Below are 9,324 nucleotides of genomic sequence, written 5' to 3'. Positions count from 1 at the left end.
TCATATTTTTAAACAAAACGTAAGATTTTTTTTTTCCCCATTACAAGAGGAACATACTCATCTAAAAAATTGTACTATACAGAAAGGCCAAAAGAAGCAGGGAACATTCTGCCATGTTCTTAACACACAGAAATAATTATTGTTTCTGTATATTTTGGGAAGTCCTTTTTCTCCCTAGAAGTAAATTTTTGAATATATGAAAAAATACAGTTTTAAGCCTATTGTTTCTAGAATTTGATTGCTTGCTTTCCTCCAGCATAAGATCAAGGTATTGAAAATTCATTGTAAACATTATATTTAATTACAGCCCAATATTTTATTGAATAGTTTGATTTAATTATCTTTTGCTATGTGATATTCAAGTTATTTCTAGTTATTTCAAATTTAGAATCTGATAAAGATAGTATTTCAAAGTAGTGGGCAAATGAAAATAATATTCTGAACACCATCACCCCAAAATAACCACAAATTATATTACCTTTCTTAACTTTTTTCTAAATAAATTCCAGATGAATTGATCATTTAATCTTTAAAATGGTATCAAAAAAGGGTTAGCAGAATATAAGGGTGAATTATTATATAATCTTGGTATAGAAGGGAATTTCTAAGAAACAAAGCAGAATTCACACAAAAATATTTAGTATATTTAACTGCACAGAATTTAAAAGCTGCTTTTAACTGGATACATACATACATAACATTGAAGGAAACATGACAAACCAAACTTCCTAAAATACTCTTAGAAAAATCAATAACTAAAAATACAAAAAAAGACATAAAATGGTCTAAAATTGATGCATAGATGATACACTACAGAAAGGATGACAAACATTTAAAATGTTCATATATTATAGTAACAAAAGACACGTAATTAAAATATGTTTTATCTAAACACTAGTAACATCTTGTGCTGTCGTAACTGTGGGGAAATAGGCATTTCCAAGCACTTATAGGAGTTGATATAACTTCCCTACAAGATATTTTAACAGTATATATCAAAGACCCTAAATATTGGGTACTTTAAAGAAATTGGGCCAGGCACAGTGACTCACACCTATAATCCTAGCACTCGGGGAGGCTAAGATGAAAGGGTTGCTTGAGGCCACGAGTTGGAAACCAGTCTGGTCAGCATAGTGAACCCTGTCTCCACAAAAGAAAAATTTCAAAATTAGCTGGGTCTGGTAGTGCACTCATGTAGTCCTAGCTACTCAGGAGGCTGAAGCAGAAGGATTGCTTGAGTCTAGGAGGTCAAGGCTGCACTAAGCCATGATCATGCCACTGTACTCCAGCCTGGTGACAGAGCAAGACCCTGTCTCAAAAAAATTGAAATAGAAAAAGAAAGAAGAAAGAAATTGAACTCTTTGTATTTATTCTAAGCATGCAATTAAAGAAGTATCCATAGGTATGTACACATAGATATTCATCTCCATGTTGTATATAAACCATGAATAGTTGAAAGGAACCTAAATGTCTAGCAATGCTAGATTGTTAAAAAGCATACTGGCATGGTCTCATAATAGAAAGTCATGTGGTTCCTAAGTAAAACGTAGCATATTTATATATTATAGTATTACAGAATTGAGGAGAATTATTATTTTTAAATGAGAAAAAAATTATTAAAGAAAATTTTATTTTATGGTAATCTATTTTTTGCATATATTTATGTTTCTGATCACTTGGAAAACATCTGGAAGAATCAGCCAGAAAATGTTAACAGTGATAATTTCTGGGGAATGAGATTTTGGCTGATGTAACTTTACGTACCTCCTCCAATCTATATTTTCTATTTTTTGTTTTATTAGAATCATGTATTTCTTAGTCTGTACTTGTTCAAGTAATAAAAATATGTAAGTAGTATTTCAAAAAATACTGAAATCCATATATTCTTAAGTATAATTATATTTATTATTTTTTTTACCTTAGGATACATAATTAGAATTGGGAAGTTCAGTTCAAAAGGTGGGAACATTTTTGAAATTCTTGACATACGTTGCAAATTGTCCTGTATCAACATAGCAACTCCAGAAAAAGCAACATAAAAGTGCCCATTTTTACCATACTCTTGTCATCACTGGTGAAGTGATTATTAGTAAGAGTACATTTTCACATTTTAAAATATTTGTTAACCCGTAGAATTTTCACTGTGGAAAATTGTTTCTTGGAAGGCATATTTTAAAAACCATAAGAAGAGAGCTTATACTGTAGACAGTAGGTTTTCAGATCATCATAAAAGGCCACATTAATTCCTTGGCCTATGGGGTAATAGTTATTCTAGGAGGGAAAGCAAATTGGAAGCCTCTGGAACTCCCTCACTCCAAGAAAGATAAAACAAAACAACAACCGCTTCATCCTAAGGAAGAGTTCCTGAGTGCAGTGGGGTGATCTCGTCTCAGTGCAACCTCCGCCTCCTGGGTTCACGCCATTCTCCTGCCTCAGCCTCCCAAGTAGCTGGGATTACAGGCGCCCGCCACCACACTCAGCTAATTTTTTGTATTTTTAGTAGAGACATGGTTTCACTATGTTGGCCAGGCTGGTCTCAAACTCCTGACCTCATGATCCGCCTGCCTTGACCGCCCAAAGTGCTGGGATTACAGGCATGAGCCACTGCGCCCTGCCAGGGCTGATCCTGTTAATCTACCATTTAACACACCACGATTGCACTGGAAAAGCAGACAGGTCTTGGAGGGTGACAGTGGACTCTCATAAACTTGAACAAGTACTTGTTTCGATTGCAGCTGTTGTGCCAGATGTGGTATCTTTGCTAGAACAGGTTCATGCTGCCGCGGAACATGAAATGTGTCCCCTGATCTTGCGAATACATTCTTTTCCATTTCTATCGGGAGGAAGAAACAGAAGCAAATTTCATTCACATGGGATGGAAAACATTTTACATTTATGATTTTGCCCCAGGGCTATGCTAACTCACTGGGCCTGTCACAATATAATCCAAAGGGATCTGGATTGTCTGAACATTGCACAGAATATCAATGTAGTTCAGTGAATCAGAGGCATCATGTTCATGGGATCAAATAAGAAAGAAGTAGAAAGCACCTTAGAGGTACTTCAGAGAGTGGAAGAGAAATCTTAGGAAGCGTCCTGCCAAATTAATGATGTTTTTAGAGGTTCAGGATTCGAGGGCATGCCGCAATATCCCCTCACATTAAAGAACAGATTCTTTTATTCTAAATTTTTCACAACTAAGAGGGAAGCACAACATTGGGTAGACATTTCTGGGTTCTAGAAGCACATATTCCACACTTGAGAATATGTCTCTATTAATGATCCCAGAGCAATAAAGCCCTCAGCACCTGATACAGGCTACAATGTAGGCAGCCCTGATGTTGAGCCGTGTCTGGATAGTTCATATAGCATTATAGATATCTACGATGAGAAAAAATGGTATGTGGAGTTTATAGCAAGCTCTGGTTGAAAAACTACAATACAGATCTTGAGTGTTCTAAAGAAAAAAGTCATGTCATCTGCTGCAATGAATTACAAACCATTCGATAGACCACTCATAACACGCTACTGCATTCTGGTAAAGACAAAGCTTGCCACCATGAGCCATTAAACACTGTTTGAACAGAACAGCTCATCAGAAGCTGGATTCTATCAGGCCCACGAGTCATATAGCTGGGCAGGTCCAGTCAGAATAAGGTCATTGTGAGGAGCACCAGGCAAGACCTCAGGAATCGTATTGGAATGGAGGACTGAGACTGACCAGAAATGGCCAGCCTACTGATTAAGAACACTTTTTAGTCATAATCCAAGACTCTGTCATCTATCATTAAAGACAGAATTCTATCATTAAATGAGCCAGTACATCATCCTGAAAATTCTTATGAATTAACTGTCAAACTTCTACTATTCAAATGAGTGGAATCATTTTTGTAAGGCTTGATATATTAATTGTTTATATCATAAGAATGACTCTCAGTTAAATCTCAAGAGCTTTCATAAACCCTAGGGTGACACTGGCATTTACTAAGACGTTGGTTATACTCCCTACCTTTAATATTCTTTGTATACCTTCTTGCTTCATTCCTCCACCATAGTTATCAATAACATATTATCTATTATTCATCTTGTTTATCGCCTTTTTCTCCCATCAGAATGTAAAATCAACGAGAGGAGTGATTTCTGTCTGTTTTGGTAACTCAAACTAAGACTATACTTAACATACAGCAGTTGCTCAATAAATATTTTCTGAATGAATGAAAGATATATAGGAGTCTAGTGCAGTATCCTACTTCTGTCTGGTTAATAGGGTTATATTAGTACACTGAACTTGGAGGGAAATAAAATGGATACTCCAGTTGTAGCAATAACTGTGAGTTACAGGAAAAACTGGGAGAAGTGGAGAAGCTGCTTTATGGAGGTGTTAACTATCTTCTGAATCTTTTATTTATTTATTTTTTCTTAGAGACAGGAACTCTTTCTGTTGCCAAAGTTGGATGGCAGTGGCATGATCATAGCTCACTGCAGCCTCCAACTCCTGGGCTTAAGTGATCCTCCCACCTCAGTCTCCCGAGTAGCTGGGACTATAGGCATGCCACCATGCCCAGATTTTTAAAAATTTTTTTGTAGAGACGGGGTTTCTCTATGTTGCCCAGTCTGGTCTCAAACTCCTGGGCTTATCCAATCCTTCCACCTTGGCCTCCCAAAGTGCTGGGATTACAGGTGTGAGCCACTGTGTCCAGCTGGCTTTCTGGCTATTTGTTTATGTCCTTTCTTGAGGGGACAGCAGTAGTCCTGGTTAACCATAGACCCAGCTCTACGCTACTTTACTTAATAACAGGAAAACCAAAAGTAGGAAAATTCTGACCTTTCAGGTGATTTTGAAGTTCTCCATTTGGTGAAGGAACACAGGTGTGGAGGCCGTTCCTACTAATTTGAGGTTGCAACCTTTGAAAGCCATGGATGTGAAGCCCGGACTAGCTTCACTCTGGATATTAGGAAATGCTCTTTCACTTTTGCTTTTCTTCTTCTCTGGTGTCTCTCTCTTCTTTGAACAGGTATACCTTTGCCCTCAGAGTGAGAGATAAGTATTTAGTAGTAGAGGGATAGGTAGTGAGAGATAGGCTCAGGGATGAACAAACGGGAAGTTATAGTTTGGTCAGCATATGAACATGCCAAAAATGGTGTGTGGATTCAGCTCAACTCGTTAACAGATGCAAGGCAGAATGGCAAAAAGGAAATTATTTATTATGTCCAACAGCATGCCTAAAGGCAAAATAATTTATGGTGATGAAGAGACTATATATGTCTCAAACAATAGGAAATTAATAATGATGCTTCTGTACTCTTGGAATCAGGCTTGAATTCAGTGGTTCTTGGGAATTCCAACAGCTACTTCTTATTCACATTCAAACTAAATTTATATCAGCATTAAGCTAAGAGAAACTGTATCTGTCAATTTATTCTTACAAAGGGTCACATATCTACTATCTACCTTAGGAAATTCCTTGCCATGAGAAAGCAGTGGAAACATATTTAGGCGAGAATATTTTGTGTAAGATTTTAAGAACTTGTTGAGGCTTGTTTTATTGATCCAGTCTGGAAAAATCTTAGGCCATGGCTCTGGAATGGCTCTTTTTAATTATATACACACACACACACACACACACACACACACACACACACACACACATATGATATATACATACATACACATACATATATACATGCACATATATTTTTAAAAATTAAATCATATTAAATTTAATTTAATTCTATTAAATTCTATTAGATTAAATTAAATTCTATTAAATTCTATTAAATTAAATTATATTTAATTCAATTTTAAGTTCTTAGATACATGTACAGGATGTGCAGGCTTGTTACGTAGGTGAATGTGTGCTATGGTGGTTTGCTGCCCCTATCAACCTATCACCTAGGTATTAAACCTCATGTGCATTAGCCATTTATCGTGAGGCTATCCCTCCCCACCGACACCCTGAGAGTGTGTGTTGTTCCCTTCCCTATGTCCTTGTGTTCTGATTGTTCAGCTCCCACTTATAAGTGAGTGCATGCAGTGTTTGGTTTTCTGTTTCTGTGTTAGTTTGCTGAGGATAATGGCTTCCAGTTCCATCCATGTCCCTGCAAAGCACATTATCTTATTACTTTTTATGGCTGCATAGGTTTTCCTGGTGTATATGTACCACATTTTCTTTATCTAGTCTATCATTTATGGGCATTTGGGTTGATACCATGTTTTTGCTATTGTGAATAGTGCTGCAATGAACATATGCATGCATGTATCTTTATAACAGAATAATTTATATTCCTTTGGGTATATACCCAGTAATGGGATTGCTGGGTCTAATGGAATTTCTGGTTTTAAGCCTTTGAGGAACCACCACACTATATTCCACAATGGTTGAACCAATTTACATTCCCTTGGTGAGAATTTTTAGATAATATTACATTCCATTTCCAAATAAAAAATAGCAAAATAAATTTAAATTGATCCAAGTTCTTGACAACCTTTTCAATATGGTTATATAAACTGCCATGTTATTCCATTAAAATATAATCACTTTAAATTCATTTTCTACTGAGGATTCATTACAAATGATGAAATTATTCCCAAGTACTATCACTAAGTGAATCACAGTGAATATTTGAACCTTCATTGTCTAAAATAAGTATTTTTTTTCAAATTTGTCAAAATGCAAGAATTTGTAGCATGACACTTGAGGGAGTTGATCTAGCACAAAAATACAGACTTTTGGATCCTGTAAATTTTACCTTGAAGGAAGTGTGGGATGTTCTGAACTGCATGCTATTCTATTCAAATTCTAGCTGCCTTTTCACACTGAAATACATGACACCTACAGTATGCCACTGATTGACCCCTTGTAAACTCAGGAACTTAATGAGGTGACTTTACATATATATATATATATATGAATAAATTAAAATTATCTATATATTTATGATATATAGTTTAATTTATCCCTCATCAATTCCACTATGAATGCAACTATGAACGGCTGGTGCTATTATTTCCATTTTATGGATGAGGAAACTGAGGATCAAATAATTTACATAATTGTGTCCCAAGATTATGCAGTCAGTAAGTGTGATCAGTCACATATTCCAAAACCAGTTTGCCAACAGTAAAGCCTGTCCTCACCAATATTATGCTTGGCTGCTTGTTACTATAGTAGTGTCATTTTCTGACATCCCTATCATTGTTTAATGTTTACCTGGCAGTATCTGGAAGGGTGCCAGCAAGGTATCCCATCACTTTTCTGTTTCCTTTTTAACACAGTCTCTTCATCTTATGAGCTAAATAGTTTTTAAAAAGTAGAAACAGGAAAAAAATTAAGATATACTACATACAAAAAAAAAGAGTTATGTTCACTTGAAGGACACCATAGCATTTTAAAAAGTCAAGATGTACATGTGTCTTCTGAGTATAAAGACTTGAGTTTCAATTAAAAGTTTGCCAATTATTGACTGTGAATCCTTGTTTGATATTCTGGTCACTAGTCTATTTGCTCTTTGATTTTTTTCCTTGTACTTTCTCTGCTCTATTCTGTATTAAAGGGCACTGACTTCATCAAATTGCTTTTCACAAGCTCTTTTGCCAATTGGATTCTAGCTAGGATCAGCCAATGGAGGGCACTGGACGAGAACTGAAAGGTGAAACAAGAAGAAAGCTGGTTTCTTTCTCTCCCTCTCTCTTCTACAGGGAGTCCTTGGGCAGCGGAGTCCATCTTCTTTGTAGTTTATAGTTCTTGCATTGTAGTGATTGTAGCTTACACTGGGCCACTTTAGCACTTAGAGTCTGGTAATACCACCTACTCCTTGGCCCTTCAGTCCCAGGGCTGATGATGACTTTTTGCTATTCCTGAGTTCTGAGTTGCTTCACTATTTCTTATTTGCTTTTTCAGCTCTGCCAACCCCTTTGAGAATAGTTCTCCATATTAAATATTTTCTACTGAGCTACTCACTGTGGATTCCATTTTGCTAACTGAAAGTGACATAGCATGGCCAGATATTCAACTTTACTGAGACTCAGTTTCCTTGTTTACAAAATAAGAATGATAATAACTATTGCAAGTTACTTTAATCCTTAGCTAGAATAACTAAGAAAAAAAAGACATATTAGTAAAATCAAAAATGAAAAAGAATATATTTCAACAGATGCCTCAGATATAAAAAGGATCATAAGAGACTACTATAAATTATTATATGCCATAAATTATATAATCACAAAGAAATGGATAAATTCCTAGAAACATACAATTTATCAAGACTGCATCAAGAAGAAATAGGAGCCCTGAACAGACTAATAACTTATTATTAAGATTTAAGCTGCAAACAAAACCTCTCAACAAAGAAAAACCCAGAACTCGATAGTTTTAACAGGTGAATCCTGTAAAACATTAATAATAATTCTTCTTAAACTCTTCTATAATATAGTAAAAGAGGAAGCACATCCAAACTCATTTTATGAGGCCAACATCACTCTAATAACGAAGCCAAAGACACCACAAGAGAACCGTATATCTGATGAACATAGATGCACAATTTCTCAACAAAATACTGCTAGCAAATTAAATTCAACAGCACATGAAAAAAATTATGCTCCATGACCAATTGTGATTTATCTCTGAGATTCAAGTTTGTTTTAACATATGGAAATTAATCAATATGATATACCACATTAACAAAATGAAAAATAAAAACCGTGTGACCATCTCGATACAGAAAAAGCATTAACAAAGCTCAATATTTATTCATGATAAAAACTCTCAACAAAAGGTGTATATAAAGAACATACCCCAACACAATGAGGGCCATTTATGGAAAACCCACAGCTAACATAATCAATGGGTAAACACTGAAAGCTCTTCTTTTAATTAGTAACAAGGCAAGGATGCCCTCTCCTACCACTTCTATTTGACATTGTACTGGAAGTCCTAGCCAGAGCGATTAGACAAGAAAAATAAATAAAAGCCATCCAAAAAAGAAAGGAAAAAGTAAAATTATCTGTTTATAGATTATAAGACTTTATATAGAGAAAACACTAAAGACACCATTAAAAATTATTAGAACTAATACATAAATTGAGTAAAGTTGCAAGAAATAAAATCAACATGCAGACATCAATAGCATTTTTTACATAATATCAAACTATTCAAAAAAGGAAATTAAAACAAACCTCATTTACAATAGTATCATAAAGAATAACAGACTTACAAATAAATTTAACCAAAAACACAAAAGATACGTTCAACAAAAACTAGAAAACATTAATGAAAGAAATAGAAGAAGACACCAATTAATGGAAAGGTATCTTTTGTTCATGGA

General features: G+C 35.1%; 1 long non-coding RNA gene across 1 annotated transcript; it reads right to left on the bottom strand.

The window, feature by feature from the left end:
* Positions 1 to 2,423: 2,423 nt before the first annotated feature.
* LOC139356801 (uncharacterized) lies at positions 2,424 to 7,293 on the bottom strand. Its single transcript, XR_011609232.1, has 3 exons — positions 7,212 to 7,293; positions 4,826 to 5,028; positions 2,424 to 2,833 (listed from the first exon to the last, which is right to left on the bottom strand). It is a non-coding gene; the product is annotated as an uncharacterized lncRNA (long non-coding RNA).
* Positions 7,294 to 9,324: the final 2,031 nt, after the last annotated feature.

The sequence above is a fragment of the Macaca nemestrina genome, chromosome 1 (assembly GCF_043159975.1).
Source record: "Macaca nemestrina isolate mMacNem1 chromosome 1, mMacNem.hap1, whole genome shotgun sequence".
NCBI lineage: Eukaryota > Metazoa > Chordata > Mammalia > Primates > Cercopithecidae > Macaca > Macaca nemestrina.
This window is presented reverse-complemented; position numbering and strand designations above follow the sequence as displayed.